General features: G+C 42.3%; 1 long non-coding RNA gene across 1 annotated transcript in view; it reads left to right on the top strand.

The window, feature by feature from the left end:
• Positions 1–271: 271 nt before the first annotated feature.
• Positions 272–15,218, top strand: part of LOC142407719 (uncharacterized) — a 46,226-nt gene continuing 31,279 nt past the window's right edge. The window contains exon 1 of the long non-coding RNA XR_012775022.1: positions 272–361. This is a non-coding gene — a long non-coding RNA (uncharacterized LOC142407719). The remainder of the gene's footprint in view (positions 362–15,218) is intronic.

Genomic DNA, 15,218 nt, shown 5'->3' with positions numbered 1-15,218 from the left:
ACCTATGCCAACTAGAACTGGCCACTTAACTAAGGTTAATGGGTTAAAACAGCAGCCGTATAGCAAGAATCACCATCGCTGTAAGACCAAAGTTACAAGTAAGTCTGGCTGTTAGGTGTCAAGTTCAGCTCTCACAGATTGCCCAGTGTGGTCTGAGAGCCGAATTTTCAGATGTTCGTCTACGCACAGAATAATGCACGTGTCACTCAGGGTCTGTGCTTGCTCAGACAACACTTCCATTAAGGCTTCAGAAGAGAGATTTTCCTGCCTAGAGGTCATGTGGAGTCTATAGTCAGACTGGTGTGTAGTTCGGGGCATGGCTAAGCACAGCACCATTCACAAAAGGCAATGTGTTAAGAAGGTAACAGTTTAAGATTCGCTAATTGCATGAACCTAAGTCTGATAATTACTCTTATTGCTGCTACTAACTTTTAGAGTTTGAACTAAAATGAATGGACGTACAAGTCGGCATTGTTCGGGGAAATCCTACAGTCTGCATTATGTAGGAAGTCAGATTAGATGATTGTAACACTTCCTTCATGACAGAAAAATTCATGACACTATTAGATGTTTTGTTAAATCGGAGTCTAAGTGATAAGCAAAATTAATAGATTTTTGTATTTCTCTGGGTGGTCCATCCGTAACATGGGAATATTTGTGTTTCTCTGCTCTGATCTGCTTGTACATGCAATATATATGTATGTGCATGGACCTAATGCTGATAAATAAATAACCTTATTCTCAGGCTGATCGCTTAAAAGCTCCATAGAAGATTGAGGGGATATGCTTTACGTACTCTTTTTGTGCAAAAAAGTAATTCTTGATCAAATTAGCCATTCTAGAGAAAAAAGCAGCCCCTTGCATTTCAGTGGGGCCGTTCGTATGAGTAAACCTTTGCAAAATTGGTCTTTAAATGTTGCTTAGAGTTGCAAAGAAGCTTAAGTGCTGAACATGTCTTCTGTGCATGTTTCTTTTTAGCCTGTTCCTGGCTCTATACCATCACGTTTTCTTTGCAGGAAACATCTATGCTAAACATCACTGTCAATTCCAAGACAAGAGACACATTCAAAAGCACATGGAAGCTTTTTTTGTTACCATAAGTTGCCCGCAGAGGGTCCATTCATTCTGTTTGCTTGTTCCACTGTGTAATAGCTCAACTCAAGTATCAACAAGATAAGCTTTTAAAAGCAGAATATTCCCAGCTGTTGCGGTCAGGCAGCAGCAGCAGGTTCCTATCTGAGGACAGCAGAACAATCCAGTGCACTCGCCGCGATGGCAGTGTCGAGGGGAAGCATGTGTTCTCTGTACACAGTAGCGAAGGGTCCAATAGACAGCAATTAGCACCAGCAGAATGAAGATGAACGGTCATATACATAACCTTAATAAAAATGTCACAGAAGAGAAATCTCACACCATATGGATCCATGCTGAACTTTTTTTTTCCTTTTTTTTTTTTTTAAGGAGCAAGACAGCTCCATTTCTTTATAGTTTTTTGCATTAATTTCTCTCCCTAGTTTTTTGCAGCTTTCTTCCTCCATAAGCAATATGGGGCTGCTGTTTCATGTGATAACAAAGGAAAATTACATATTCATTTCTGTATTTTTATATACCCACTCAGTCTCAGATTTCCATCAAAAGTATCTTCCACTCAGCCTCAGCAACCTGAGTAGGTTACTTGAATGTCGTTAGATCCCATTTCCATTCACTTTTGAAAAGAGCTCCACCAGAATTTGCAAGATTTTATTCCTGCCAAATTAGTGCAGCATGAAAGTGGGTATTGCTTGTTCTCAGATCTGCTACTTGTGCTTCGGACATGGCAAAGAATATACATTTCATCATTATAAATACCATTGTAACAAATAATAGTTTTTAAATGGTTTTGGCAAAAAAGGTTTGAAGTAAGAAGCTGCTTTAATGTCATCTTCTGGTGTAATTTCCATTTTTCCACCTTGAGATAAAATCCAAAGATCAGGAGGAAAAATGATAAAGGGATGCTGGAGCAGGAAGAAAAGCTTTCCCCAAAAGGGTCGTATTACAGTTTTGAGCTTATTCTTTTCAAGTTGTTTCTTCATCTTTCACTAATCAAAAGAGAACATTATCAGTGCTTTACAAGCTCTGTTTGAGGTCTGAAAACAATGTTTTGGCCCTTTCTGCCTTTTCTCTACTCCCAGTAATAAGACTCCTATCTTTAGAATGTAGAATTTTGTTGATCACATTAACAGAAGATAGGGCTGGAGAGGACCTCATGAGGTCTTCTAACCACCCCCTTCCCAGTACACAGGATTGGCTATTCATAGCTGGAGATGTTTGAAGGCCTTCAGTGAAGAAGATTCCATCATCTCCATCCTTCTTCCCCAGGCAAAAAAGCTGACTGCTGTCCTATTTCTAAAACTAGAAAGTTATTAAAATATTAAGGGATATCAGTCTCCCATTTTGCAAGTGAGGCTCATCTCTTTTTGTCATATGCGCATGGAGAACAGATTAAGCCTTTCCTCTTTGTGATAGCCCCTTGCATACTTGCAGACTGTTGTTATATCTCCCTCTGCCTTCTCTAGATTAGAAAAAAATTCCTTTCGTGCTATCTCCACATCCTCTGCATCCATAGTGATGTCTTCTAGATTTCTGATTATTCTACTTGCTCACTTCTGGACTCTCTATTTACTTGATTTGTAGCCTTCTTGAAGTATGGTGCCCAGAATTGGACACAGTACTCCAGCTGAGTCTGTATGAGTGCTGAGGTAGGATAGGAGGATTATTTTACATGTCTTGCAGACTACATTTCTGCAGATACATCACATCTTTTTGCAATAGACAAGAACCAACTTGCTGTCTCCTAGCTCCATTGGTTCTCCAAGGAAAAGCTTGACATGCCAATAAATGAGAGGCCATGACTTGAAAACACACAGAGGACAGAGCAAGTTGTGGAAAATGCAACCATTTTACACAGGATTCAGTCCTTCCAACACCTAAGTTATATGAACTATTTTACCAATGGAAGCCTTCCCATTGAAGTCAATGATCATGCTCACGTGTACAAAATTTAGTTGCATAACTAATGATTGAAGGATTGGGGCCAAGCTATTTCAGAGAAAACACAATGAAAAAACCCAAGTGGGAGTCTGGAATTCCCCTGCCTCTTGTGCCACCCTTTTCCTATTAATCTGGTGTAGTATTTCTAAAGACAAGGACATGAGCGGACAGGGAGGCCCTGATCCAGTCCCTTGGAAGATTTCTTGCAGCAAAGCAAATCTAGCAAATCTTTATTTAGAGAATGAAAACATTGTTATCTCAAGGAACAAAGCAGAGCACAGAAATACCCGCAGGAACACAAGTGTGGACAAATGCTAGTATGAAATCTCATCTTCCCCCTAGTCCCCCTAGTTTAGCTTTAGTGATGACAGCAATCCACTTACAGCATGCACTAAGCCATGACTATCTTCTTTTAACCATGCTCACTTGTAGTCATACTTCCATATACCTCTTTAAACAGAAGGGAAATGGACGCATGCTTACAAAAATTGTCTTTGACAATTTTAAATGGAGTGAATAATGAATCAGTTCAGGCTCAAAAGCCATGGAAGTCTCTGTGTCTTCCCTAGCCCCTTACTGCACACTCCCTCGGTGATCTGAACATTAACTGTTAGGGACTATTGACTTAACATGATTCAGCGGTGGCTGGTTTGCATCAGTATTTCTAAAATCCCTCTTATTATCTTGCATATGTCAAAGTTTGATAAGAAGGAAGAAGGATGAAGCTATTTATAATTCAGAATGACTGTTACCAAAAGGTATTTAAAACCAAATCACAGTAAGTCAGAGTTTACTTTTAAATCAGCTTAAACAAAAGAGACAGTTTGAAAACAATTAGTAAATCTGACAAAATTAACTTTGACCTTACAATCTTATAAATGCCAACACAGCTTTTCTTCCAGTGTCAGCATGCATGTGTGTCTGTGTGTGTATTTTCAGCAGTGCAGTAATTTCACAGCCAAGAGCCATACTGAGATTTAACTCTCAGGCAAGAATTATGCTTCACTGCTCAGGAGCTCCCCTTGGGGGGACATGCTATTTCATTGCTCCGTTATGCTGGAAATCCATCTGTACGGACAAGTCAGATTAGTGTTTCATTATTCTCATTATTTCTGGTAAGCAAACATTGTCTCCGAGTCCAGCCTTTCGGTCATCCTCACTTCTCAGCTCACAGAGGAGGGTCTTTTTAGGTTTATTCCTAATTTCTCTTAGTCTTCCTCAAAAAAAAACCCAGGTGAAAATATAAAGTCTCTACCTTCCACCCAGCCTGGGAAAGGAGATTGTAACACTTTGGTAAACACGCAAAAGATGTGCTGGTGAATGCGTCAATCTGCTAAGCCAGGAGGCAATTCCGTTTTCCCCTGAATTTACCAGTCCAGCTGTCGGCACCCCCTTGCCAGCTGGTGCCTGTGCTTTCCTCTTCTTGTCCAGACCATCTGCAGCCTTCCCTGGTGAGAGCAGTTTGCATGTCCTCCCTCTAGGAGACAATCCTTTCTGTAGTCTGAGCAGACCCTGCAGTCGGGTCGGCATCTCGGCTGAGCCAGCTCTGAGCAGCAGGTGGGACCAGAGCCTTCCTGAGGTCCCTTCCTTCCTAAGTCATCCTGTGGCATCCCCATGGCAGCCCTGCACCGAGCTGCCATTAGGCTAGGGGAGCTGAGGGAACAGCTGGGAGGTCTCTTTTGGGCATCATGATCTGGGGATCCTCCTAGCCATCTTCCTCAGCAGACTGGTTGGCAGTGTCCTGAGCAGGCTGATTGCCTGCTGATTGCCTGCTGCCTCGCTGGTCTCTCTATCGGGATATTCCCTTTCTGACCCAATGTTTCAGTCATTCCTGCCACACAGGCTTCAGTTCTCACCACTGCATTAACTGATAGAGACTGGAAACGTGTTGTTCAGCTTTGGCTTGCTAGGGTGAAGATGTGTAAACATGGTCCCCAGAGTTACTTGGTCCATTGTAGTTTTCTCTCATTGAGTTATTTGCTTGTCCAGCCACCAGGCAGCAAAATCAGATAACTTGCTGGCATTTCAGGGGTCTCAGTTATTTGGGGTCTGTTGCCTACTGGATGACACACATTTTTGCTTTCTGTGGTTCTGTGCAGCTATTTGTGTGTTACTGGATCAGTTCTAAGTTCAAGAACTGGGTCCATGCCCTGACAGTTTGTTTCCCAGTTGGGATGGCAAGGCCTGGGCAGGATCAGCCCCGTCCTTGTAGTGTCCCATCTGCATGCCACGGTAAGGAGACGTGGGGTGACAAGCCAGAGGGGCACCAAAGTGAACTCCCCAGTGGAGGAGCTGGAGCCCAGATCCCTGGCCCTGCGGTGGCACGTCCCAGCACACAGGGCTTGACAAAGCCCAGAAGTTACAGGTGAAGTATCTAGGCTTGCTCTTCTTGCTGCTGTAGATAGCTGTTGCTGCTGAGCTTCTGCTACAGGTACTCAACTTCCTCCATTTTGCCTTCTTATCATGATCCTTTCTTGCAAACTCCCAGCCAGGCTCAGCCAATTCTTTTTTTCACAGGCTGTTAGAAATGTCTAGATGCTCAATGGAGCATCATATCCCCTGATGCACTTTCAGCCACAACTAAATGACATGACATGTTCTCTCAGTAGTTTTCTACTGAGGTAACACAGACTTAAATTCCCTTTTTCTTACGCAGAGGAACCCACCAACCACCTTCCTAGACTCTTACACATATTCCCTGTTTCCACACTGAAGGATACCAGGCATCTGCCAGCTGAGCTGTCTGCCATCTGTCCTCAGCCATCTTTTTCAGCCTGCTCATAACATTTTGAAGTCTATTCCCTGATCATCACCCCTCCCTGGAGGTGCTGGTGAGATTACAGCAGGTGTCTGGACCTAGTTTGTCCATTGCTAGCAAGCGAAAGTTAAACGTCCCAATTCCCTTAGTCTGAGAACTTAATTTTTGAATACGGCATGCAATTCATGCAATCCATGAGAACAAATTGCCAACTTTGTTCTGTAATTGCTTTAAAATATGCCCTTTTATAAATGTTGCTTTAGTCCTGCTGGCAATTGTATTCCTGAGCTCTTTAGATAGAAAATGGACTTTCATGTAGGTTTTAGAAAAATCCAATGTGCCGGCTGCTTTTGCAGTTTATTAATCAATTTAAAGATTAACCTATTAATTTTAAATTAATTCCACTTTGCTTTCAGTCCAAAACTACATTTATGCATGTAGTGATGGTCACTTATTAATGCTTTTGTGGAAAAGTATTATCCCTCTTGGCTCTATTTCTCTCCAGAAGACAGCTCCAGAATATGGACTTTAATTAAAAAAAAAATAAAGTCACCCTTTATGGCACTAAAAACGATTTTGAGAACCTGAACCAAAGTATGATGGCTTGTCTTCCATAGCCTGGAGACAGCATAAAACTATAGCCGTGCTGCGTGAACCACTTCATTCATCTCTGCCTTCGTTTTGACTTGCTCATTTGTTATTTATTTACACGCTATAGGCCAGACTCTCTCCTGTGCCAGAGCTCCACTCAGTGCAGTTTGGAGATGGGTCATAAGGAAGTCATTACAGCTCTCCCCAGTTCCGTGAGCGCTCCTGGCCTCTGCACGATTTCTCCTGGTTGCCAGGCAGTCCTACGTTAGACCTCAAGTGAGGCTCCTAATGGTGCCTTAACTTCAATGTGACTTAAGGATATGCCAAAACTGTGGCACATGCTTCTTTTCCTGGCATGTACGATTGCTAATAGAAGTGGCCTGATTTTGTAAAGATCCTGACAGCTAAGTTTTCTGAGCCTTCATGGTGCTTGATATAGTAAAACTTAGGCCATTTTTCATGAAGATACTTAATCCAAGTACAGATTCAGAATTATACGTAGCCGTCTGTGATGGAAAATAAATCGCAACTGTTTGTTCAATGCTTGGCACAACCAAGCTGGAAGCTTTCAGGAACTTCTGTAATATAAATATCACTTGTAAAGAAACGGCATTGGAAGATCCTTCCCAAGATAAAAGGTTAAAAGTTATGGCAGGATGGATGCCACTGCTGGAAACCCTTTTTGCCTCCCTCTCGCTTGTTAGTGAGGACCACTGCCCAGGCTTTTCCCGTACAACTGCGGGATGTTAGAAGAAGAGCCTGGAGAGCGGCCGCTGCATCCTGAGCTCATCCCACCCACTTCAGGCACTCCAGAGAGGTTCCTGGTCACCACAGGCTCCTTCTGTAGTTGGAGGAGAAACATATCTCCAGAGGGCAACTCTGGCCACTTGAGATCATCACCTACTTTAAAGGGAGCTGAAAACAACTTGGTTCCTAACATATGGGTTGCTGTGAAGTGTCTAAGGTTAAGTGAATGGGCTTTTTAACTATTTATCTCCATGTCTGAATACATTGAATACTCTTACGGAAAGATAATGATGAATTTTACCCTGTGACTTCCTTTGTGAATTAACTTAAATGTGTTTATTGTCTTGATTATTTATTGTCCTGCAAATATTAAATTATTCTTGCAACACTCCTGTTCAGTGACAGGACCTAATGGACAGATAGGGAACTGAGGCCCCAGGGGGTGAAAGTCATGAGTTTCCACTCATCTTCAGGGGCTAGTGTGAAATACCTGAGTCCTAATTTTTCTAACTTTTTTTTTTTTTTGCTGTCACAGCGCAGTTCCCTCTGACTGAAATTGCTTAGCCCACCTGTAGCTAGACCTGCAGTGTCTCCTCAAACAGCTCTGTGCTAGAGGCTGGGGCAGAATCCACATGCTACCACAAGATGTGTGTGAAGCTAATATCTCAGGGGTACTGTCCCTCAGTCAAATATCACTCAAATAAGCCAAGGGACTGGAAAGTTACTGGGTAATGGGGTAATTGACCTGCATAAAGATAGACAGATGCACATGCACACACATATGCACATGTACATAGCACTCGCCCACCAGTCTAATTTACTCAGAAAGCCTTGCTAAAACACTACCATGTATTTAGCACCATTTACAAGGTACAAGCACAGGGGAACCTGGCTGAAGATCCATGGACCACCTTACTTGAAGCATTTTCTACTTTCTGACTGCTTGATACAGTAACAATTTTACAAGTCTTTTTATAAAGTTCAAGTAGGGAAGGCATTCCTACTTCAAATTGCAAAACTTCTGAAATACCACACTGAGACCAATATAGTTTGACGTGTGTCTGCTTTTTGGAGACTGCTTTCGCTGTGTATACTTAAGCTATTTGTGTTAACAGAGCAACAGGCAGAACTTGTTGCTTTTTATTTTCCTTGTGGACCACTATTAGCAGAGGGTGAGACAAGTGCCTTGCCAGTGGGTTTCAGAAATATTTCTCTAAGGCAGTAAGATAGTAAACCTCAGTTCGATTGGGTTCCACCCCAGCCGCTGAAGTCCTCTCCTCCTGTCTGCTGCTTCCCTCCTGTTAGGCACTCTCCTTTCTCCTGTACATGCCTGCATCCTCCTCTCAGTTTTATTCTGCACACCTGCCTGGTCCAGATCTGTCAGACCTGCCTTTCTCTTCCCAGTTTCTTTGCTTAAGTAGACCTCATGCACTGTGTCAGCCCCCTACTCCCCCCACCTCCCCAACCAATTTTCTGTCCATTGAGTCTCAGGCTACCTTTCCAAGACCCTTGTCCAGTCTTCCTGCAACAGCGAGAGCCCGAGACACTGAGTGCCACCCAGCAGATCGGGATCCCACGCACAGCTCAGGTCACACCAGGCATGGAGCAGCATTGCTGGACAAGTTCTGGGTATTACTGGGCAAGGTGCAAGGGTCAGCTGGTCTGTATGTGACCATTTTGCTGTGAAGAGGTCAAGAATACTTAGTGAGAATGGATTTCTGAGAAAATTTTAGCTGCTAAAGTCAAAGTCTCTATTCAGTACACTTAGTCTGATTTTTCAAAGCAATAAAATCTGGTTAGATTTGAGTTGAAACAGAAAATGGTACGCACCTGATCAGCACAAAGGACCCCTTCCCTAGCAAGTCTGAAGTGCCTTCTGGAAAGCATGGGGGCATTTAGGAAAGAAGTTGCCAACATTAAAAAAAAGAAAGAATGAAACAATATCTTTTTCCCCCCAGTGCCTGGCTCAGAAATAGCTGAAGTATTTTGCTCCATTAAACAAATAAAGATCAGCTTGAGGCATGGAAAATAACAGTACAGCCAGTTAAAGTCTGGCAAAGCTATAAGCAGCCAGAGACAGAGTTAGAGGTCCCAGGAACTTTCACAGGAGATGCGCAGCTTCGCCTCTGACGATAACAGTAACACTCCCCTTAAGGCCAGCAAACAGGTGGGCTGTCCTCACAGGGAACAGCAACTTCCAGGTATGTCTCAGTGTAGGTATTTCCTTGCTGCTGTGTAGTGACAAGAGGCACGGTGTCAGTGCGTGCCAGCTCACAGCCTTTGGGGATCAATCAGGGCACTCCACATAGAGTGGGGAAGCAGCTTGCTTCTCCTCTTCTCCAGGCTTCCTTCCCCAGAAGACTTGAGGAAACATTATTAACAGCAGAAGTTCAAAGAGAAGGAACTGCACACTCTTGGTCTGGCTCAGAAGGACACTGGGGTCCAAGAGAATCTCAGCATCCTCACCACTTTAGGGTTTCTGAATCACAAGTCCAGTAGGAAAAGTGCATCTCATCCTGCAACAAAACTGGGAACCATGTCAGAGGCAATGTCCCTAAGCTGTCTCACAACTTTGCATTAGATCAGTAATGCAGAACTTGTGTTCAGGTGCTTCCACCTTATTTTAGCCATTTCACCTGCATGCCTATTTCTATAGCCAAAGAAGAGAAGTGGGCTCCTCCAGAGGGTCATTCAGCCCAACTTAGGCAAGCAAACAAGCTAATCCCTCAGCCCAGCTCACGCAGTCCTGCCTTACCTCCCACAGAGACCTGAGACAGGTAGGTTTCTTTTTGTGGTGACACTCAGAAACTTCAGTAAACTAAAGACTAAGTTTCTAAAACTTAGTCTTAGAAACTTCAGTAAAGAGAACCAAATGCAAAAGTGTTTCTCAGGCTTACTCTTCCTGAAGGGGCATTTGTACCTAGCAGAGCTCCTGCCATAGAAGGTGTACCCCTCTCCCCCAGCACTGCACCATTGATCACACCAGTCCCGCCTGGCTGGGTGATCCTGCAGGTATCATTAATATTTTTGAAGAACTGGTTCCTAAGGTGGGAGAGAAACACATGTATTGCCTGGGGTGGCTCCTAGATTGTAAATCATACAGCAACCCCCTGTAAATGACTTATAGAGCTTTTAATGAACTGTGTCCCATAGGTGAAAGCCAACAGCAATATTAGAAATGGTGTTTATTTTATAGCCTAGAAACTGCATTTTAAATGCTAGTATAGGTTTATATGACAGTTCTATTAAATATAAAATAGACCCATTACAAAGAAAGCCCTTTACATCTGCTTTTATCTGTGTCTAAATGGCGTGCCCAGCTCTGCAATTCCTCAAATGAGACATTTTTAGAACTTTATTTATGTTACAGCCATAACAAACTAGCAACTAGAAAACTGTAATGGGCACAAACGGCTAATAAAAATGAGATTGTTGAAAAATACTTCTTAATAGCAATTTATAAAGGATCCTGATAAAACAGAACTGAGGCTCCGTTTCCCTGGAAGTTTGCCACCGCTGTAATCACAGCCATTTGGCAACAGGTACTCCTCCTCTTCCATCTTCTGTGACCATTTCCCTCTGAGTGTGCTGAAAGCCAAGTACCCTGAGGTTATTCCCCTGCCCTGCCATTAGTCAGTTGGTGCCTCCTGATCCAGAGACACCCGTAGGGAGTCCCCTTTTCTCCCCTCCCACCGTGCACCGGGTGACCTCGAGGAGGAGGCATCTCAAGGACTTTGTCACTTGCTCGGTGGGGAGCAGGGCAGCAAGGCAGGATCTCTCCCAGCTGTGCAGAGGGTGCCCCGTTTCCTACTGAAACCTGCATCACTTCTGTGAGGAACTGATCTGTTGACACAAGCCGGCTAAGATGAGCAGGTCAAACTTTCTGTTTATAGACGGAGGACTATTTTGCCCTGAGCTCCCCAGAAGAAAGATTGGGAGGCGAACTCATTTCTTCTGCAGGACAAGTTTTGTGGGATTTTGACAATGTCCATGTGGCCACTCGTGTGACGTCAGGAGGAAACTTCCTGCCACCCAAGGAAAAGAGGCCTTCTTCCAGACATGCACTTGTCTGCAGCAGACCTACTCACTAGCCAAGGGAGGCAAGGGCAAAGCAGCACGTTCAAGTAAAGGTCAAAGTCCTTGTTCTGATCTAATTGCAGGTAGCGATGAATATCCTTGAATATAAACTGATGTCTTGACCAGTTCAGCATTGTATCTACCTAAGGAGGAAAAATTCCTGCTAATGAGTTTTTATAACCCATGGAAAACAACCAAGTTTTAGAAAAAATTCAGAAGTTTTTAGTAAAGAATCAGCAGGGGCTGAAAACACCATACAGTGCATTGGAAAGAAAACGGTGATATTGAGGGGAAAAAATTACATCATAGTTTCACTTAAGACATGCACTGGAACTTGGGTGTTCGTGACACTACTTTAGGCTTACAGAGTGAGAGCTAGTCCAAGCTCCGTGCAAAGTAAGATTTAAAACAATGTGGGAAGCCACTTACCCAGCTTCCCCAAGGAGGCTGCCAGAAGCACTAGAAGTAGCACTCACATGCCAGGAATCTCAACCCAGCTCCCTCCTGACCGGACTCACAGCTCTCTGCAGTCTTACACTCTAACTCATCCATCATGCTTGCTCCTAGTTTACTTTGCAATGAAGGCTACGCATTATGTCCTTACAAATTCTTTTTTTACCCCAAATAGATTCAGCAGTATAGCCTGAACTATCTGAGACTGATGTTGTGTGCGAAGTAGAGCATACAGAGGTAGAAAAAGAGCTTTGATAATACAGGTACAGGCAGACATGCAGACACACGTACAGATTCAGGTATAAATGCAAGTGATAGCTATTCGGTGCACTGTGAGGCTGTATCAGTGCTGGGATTTGCAAACGCTCAATTCATTGCAGCTTTGTGGCTGTCAGCATAAAGAGTTAGCCTTCAGATAGACCACTGTTGGCTTTTGCACTGAAAAGGAAAAATTTGGCCAAAGACTAAACAAAAGAGAAAACAAAATCTATTAAACTCCAGGCAAAATTATGGCAGCAGAAGTGGCAGGAACTGCAAAGGCAGCATCTGTTTAGAGCTGGGCTAAGCACAGCATGTGGATTAGCCTGGCCCACGGGTAGCAGGGCTTCCGCTGTAAATGCAGACAAATGTTTCTTCTTTTCTTCTTTTTGTTCTCAGAGAACCAAGGAAAATAACACAAGTATTTCCCCTGAAAAATTTTAGCTAACATGAACATTAGTATAGTTTCACAGCCCACTAACTTATCCAGCAACATAGGACCCTAGCTTATTTGAACTGATCCTGAGGGAATCAGCAAAACAGAAAGAGTAAGCAAAATTTGGGTTGCTTTATTCTCAGGGGTAGTCAATAAGAACACTTGTGTGAGCAAGATAAGTAAGATCTGACCCAAAGAAAATACATTTGGCAAATTCATGTAAACCGGAAAGTCAGTAGCAGCTATTGAGAAATCATAGTCATATTTTTAAGTTGTCCTGCTGAGGATTGCCTTTAACCATGTCTCCCCTCCTCTTTCTCTCTCCCCCTTCTCCCAGACTTTTGTCCCAAGTACTTAATTGTGAGTAAAATATTTGTACTGGGAAGACATCAAAGGCACTGATTTTAGAAATTCAATTTTATATAATGCAAGACCCCTGAACTGTAGAGAAAGTTCATTTCATCAGCTTTCACTAATCATCTGTGAGTCTGGTGCTCTACCAACTAAAACATAGTATTATGAATAATGGATTTTCCCCACATCTGAAGTGTAAGAATAATTACAAATATGAATACAAGCAATGATAATGCTTTGCATGATTCTATTTTATGATTTGGCAATGAAGTACAGAAATAAACTGATATTTTTGCTTTAAAAAATAGGTAAAGCCAAAAAGTGTAAGACAAGTACTTGGTGAAGGGGGGTTTTTTGCACATCTGTTCTAGCCGTTATTTCTTTGAACCTTCCTCCTCCACTGCTCTTCATCTCCAATGTTTCACTCAAATTATGGCATTAAAAAGTGCTGAGCACCCACTAGCAGGGAAGAAAGGCCCTCCATTCCTACCTCTCTGAAAGCGAGGATGTTAACACTTGAGAGAATGAGCCTTTGGCGTCATGACAGCATTTTCACCTTTACCCAAAGCAGCGTGATTAGAAGATGGGAGGTTCGCCCTGAGCTGGCATCTGCTGCGTCCTGCTGCCTCCAGCGATGCAGAACAGCCCCTTGCTGACAGGAAAAGGAGATGCTCTTGGAAACATCCACCCCTGTCAGAGGAGAGCTTTCCTCCTCCTTTTTCAGCAGAAGAAACAGAAAGATATTATCACTTTTTGCAAATGCCATGCATACATACAGAGCATGATCCTTCACTGGCTGATAAAATTACTTATTTAATGAAAGGACATTTATACAAGACTTCTGGAAAAGAAACAGTAGTGATTTAAAATACAACTTTGATCAGATGCTGGAGTTATATTTTCTATGTGTAAATTTCATTTCTTGGATGACAGAAATAAGAAAGATTAGTAGTGCAAGAAAGAAAATGAGTCTATACTACAGAAAGGAGCATATTGCTCAGTTCTCATCTGTGACAAGCTGGTTTTCAAATGAAAACCAAACGACAGCTGCTCCCAGAAGTGTAAAGGCATAATCCACAGTAAAACCAGAGGAAGATGCATATATCTCCTGGAGATACCCCATGCACAGCAGACATGAATGGCAAAATTACGTACTCGCCATTGGGTGCGATGATGGCAAACCTGTCTCTGCAAGAACTGGCATTTTATTGCTCACCAATTGCATTGATTCTGTCATACACAGTTGCAGATCTCTCTAGTTGTATAACTCAGTGTATTACCATTAACATCAGCCAGAATACATCTCCTGAGAATGACACACTACAGGAAGAAAATTGCACTCTGCATTCATCTCCCAAGCCAGAATTGTGTTGATGCTGTTTTCCTGATCAGCTCTGGAGCACGTGCTTGGTTATCTTCTACAAATTCAGAGATCTCTGTTATAAAATCCCAGTTCAAAGTAAGAGACATGAGTGACAGATTTGCTATTAACATTTGTGGCTTTTGTTTTGTAATGCTTTTCCATTCTGAAGGTATGGATGTAGCATGTACATCAATGTTTTCAATGTTTTCCAGTTTGTGGACCCCAGAAAGTTTTCCCATGGAAATATGGATACCTGCATAGACAGCTTAAACTATTCCTATTTGGCTATAGGTTTGTTTTTCATAGCTACCTCTTGCAGATCCCACAGTAACCTTCTTCCCCATGGATCTTCAAGAGTTTTCTGACCTCATGTTAAAACTCAGGTCTTACACTGGTAATAAAAAAACTTCAAAAGATTTAGGTTGCATTTATTTAAGCACCATGAATCTGAACGTATTCCAGGACCTTTTGTGTCTGAAGTTTTTGAGGAAAAAATAGGTCGTCACTTTTTAATTGGTTAACAAACATTAGGGAAAATGCTATCAGTCTTTTTTTTTTAAGTACAAAATACAGTAAAAAATATTTCTCTGTCACCTGTGGATTATGGAAGGTTGCAGAGACTGAGTTATCCTATCTTGCACTTCAGAATGGCTTCCAGTCATATTATTTTTAGAAACTAGAACTAGAATAAGAAGAATATTTTCATATGTATACACTAATTTAGACAAACTCTCCTCTCCTTTTTAAGCTTTTCGAAAAGAGTTAGACACATAGATCTTAGGTTAAGCATTAAGAGGATTAACGATTAATCCAGGCCATTCTCAGATCACTTTTCAAAAATAAGAATGAGCAGATCGGAATGAATTTTATTCTAAACACTTAAAGAGGACACCAGTTATAACCAGTGCAAGTGACAGAGAATGAAAAAGGTCAGTGAGCAACAAGGTAGCTCTAAGTTCTTCCTTCATCAGAAACTGCACTTATATTTGAAGTATATAAACATATATTGTGTTTATACAGGCAAATGACTTCTCTCCTAGGAGATCATGGCTTATTTAAGGTCAGGAAGAAGATATTAGGGAAAGAAAAAAAGCATCCTAGAAAGAGCAAATCTCTTGACCTGGTAGCACATTTATGCAGCTGAGACTAGG

Source organism: Mycteria americana, chromosome 3 (genome assembly GCF_035582795.1).
Source record: "Mycteria americana isolate JAX WOST 10 ecotype Jacksonville Zoo and Gardens chromosome 3, USCA_MyAme_1.0, whole genome shotgun sequence".
NCBI classification, from domain to species: Eukaryota; Metazoa; Chordata; class Aves; order Ciconiiformes; family Ciconiidae; genus Mycteria; species Mycteria americana.
This window is presented reverse-complemented; position numbering and strand designations above follow the sequence as displayed.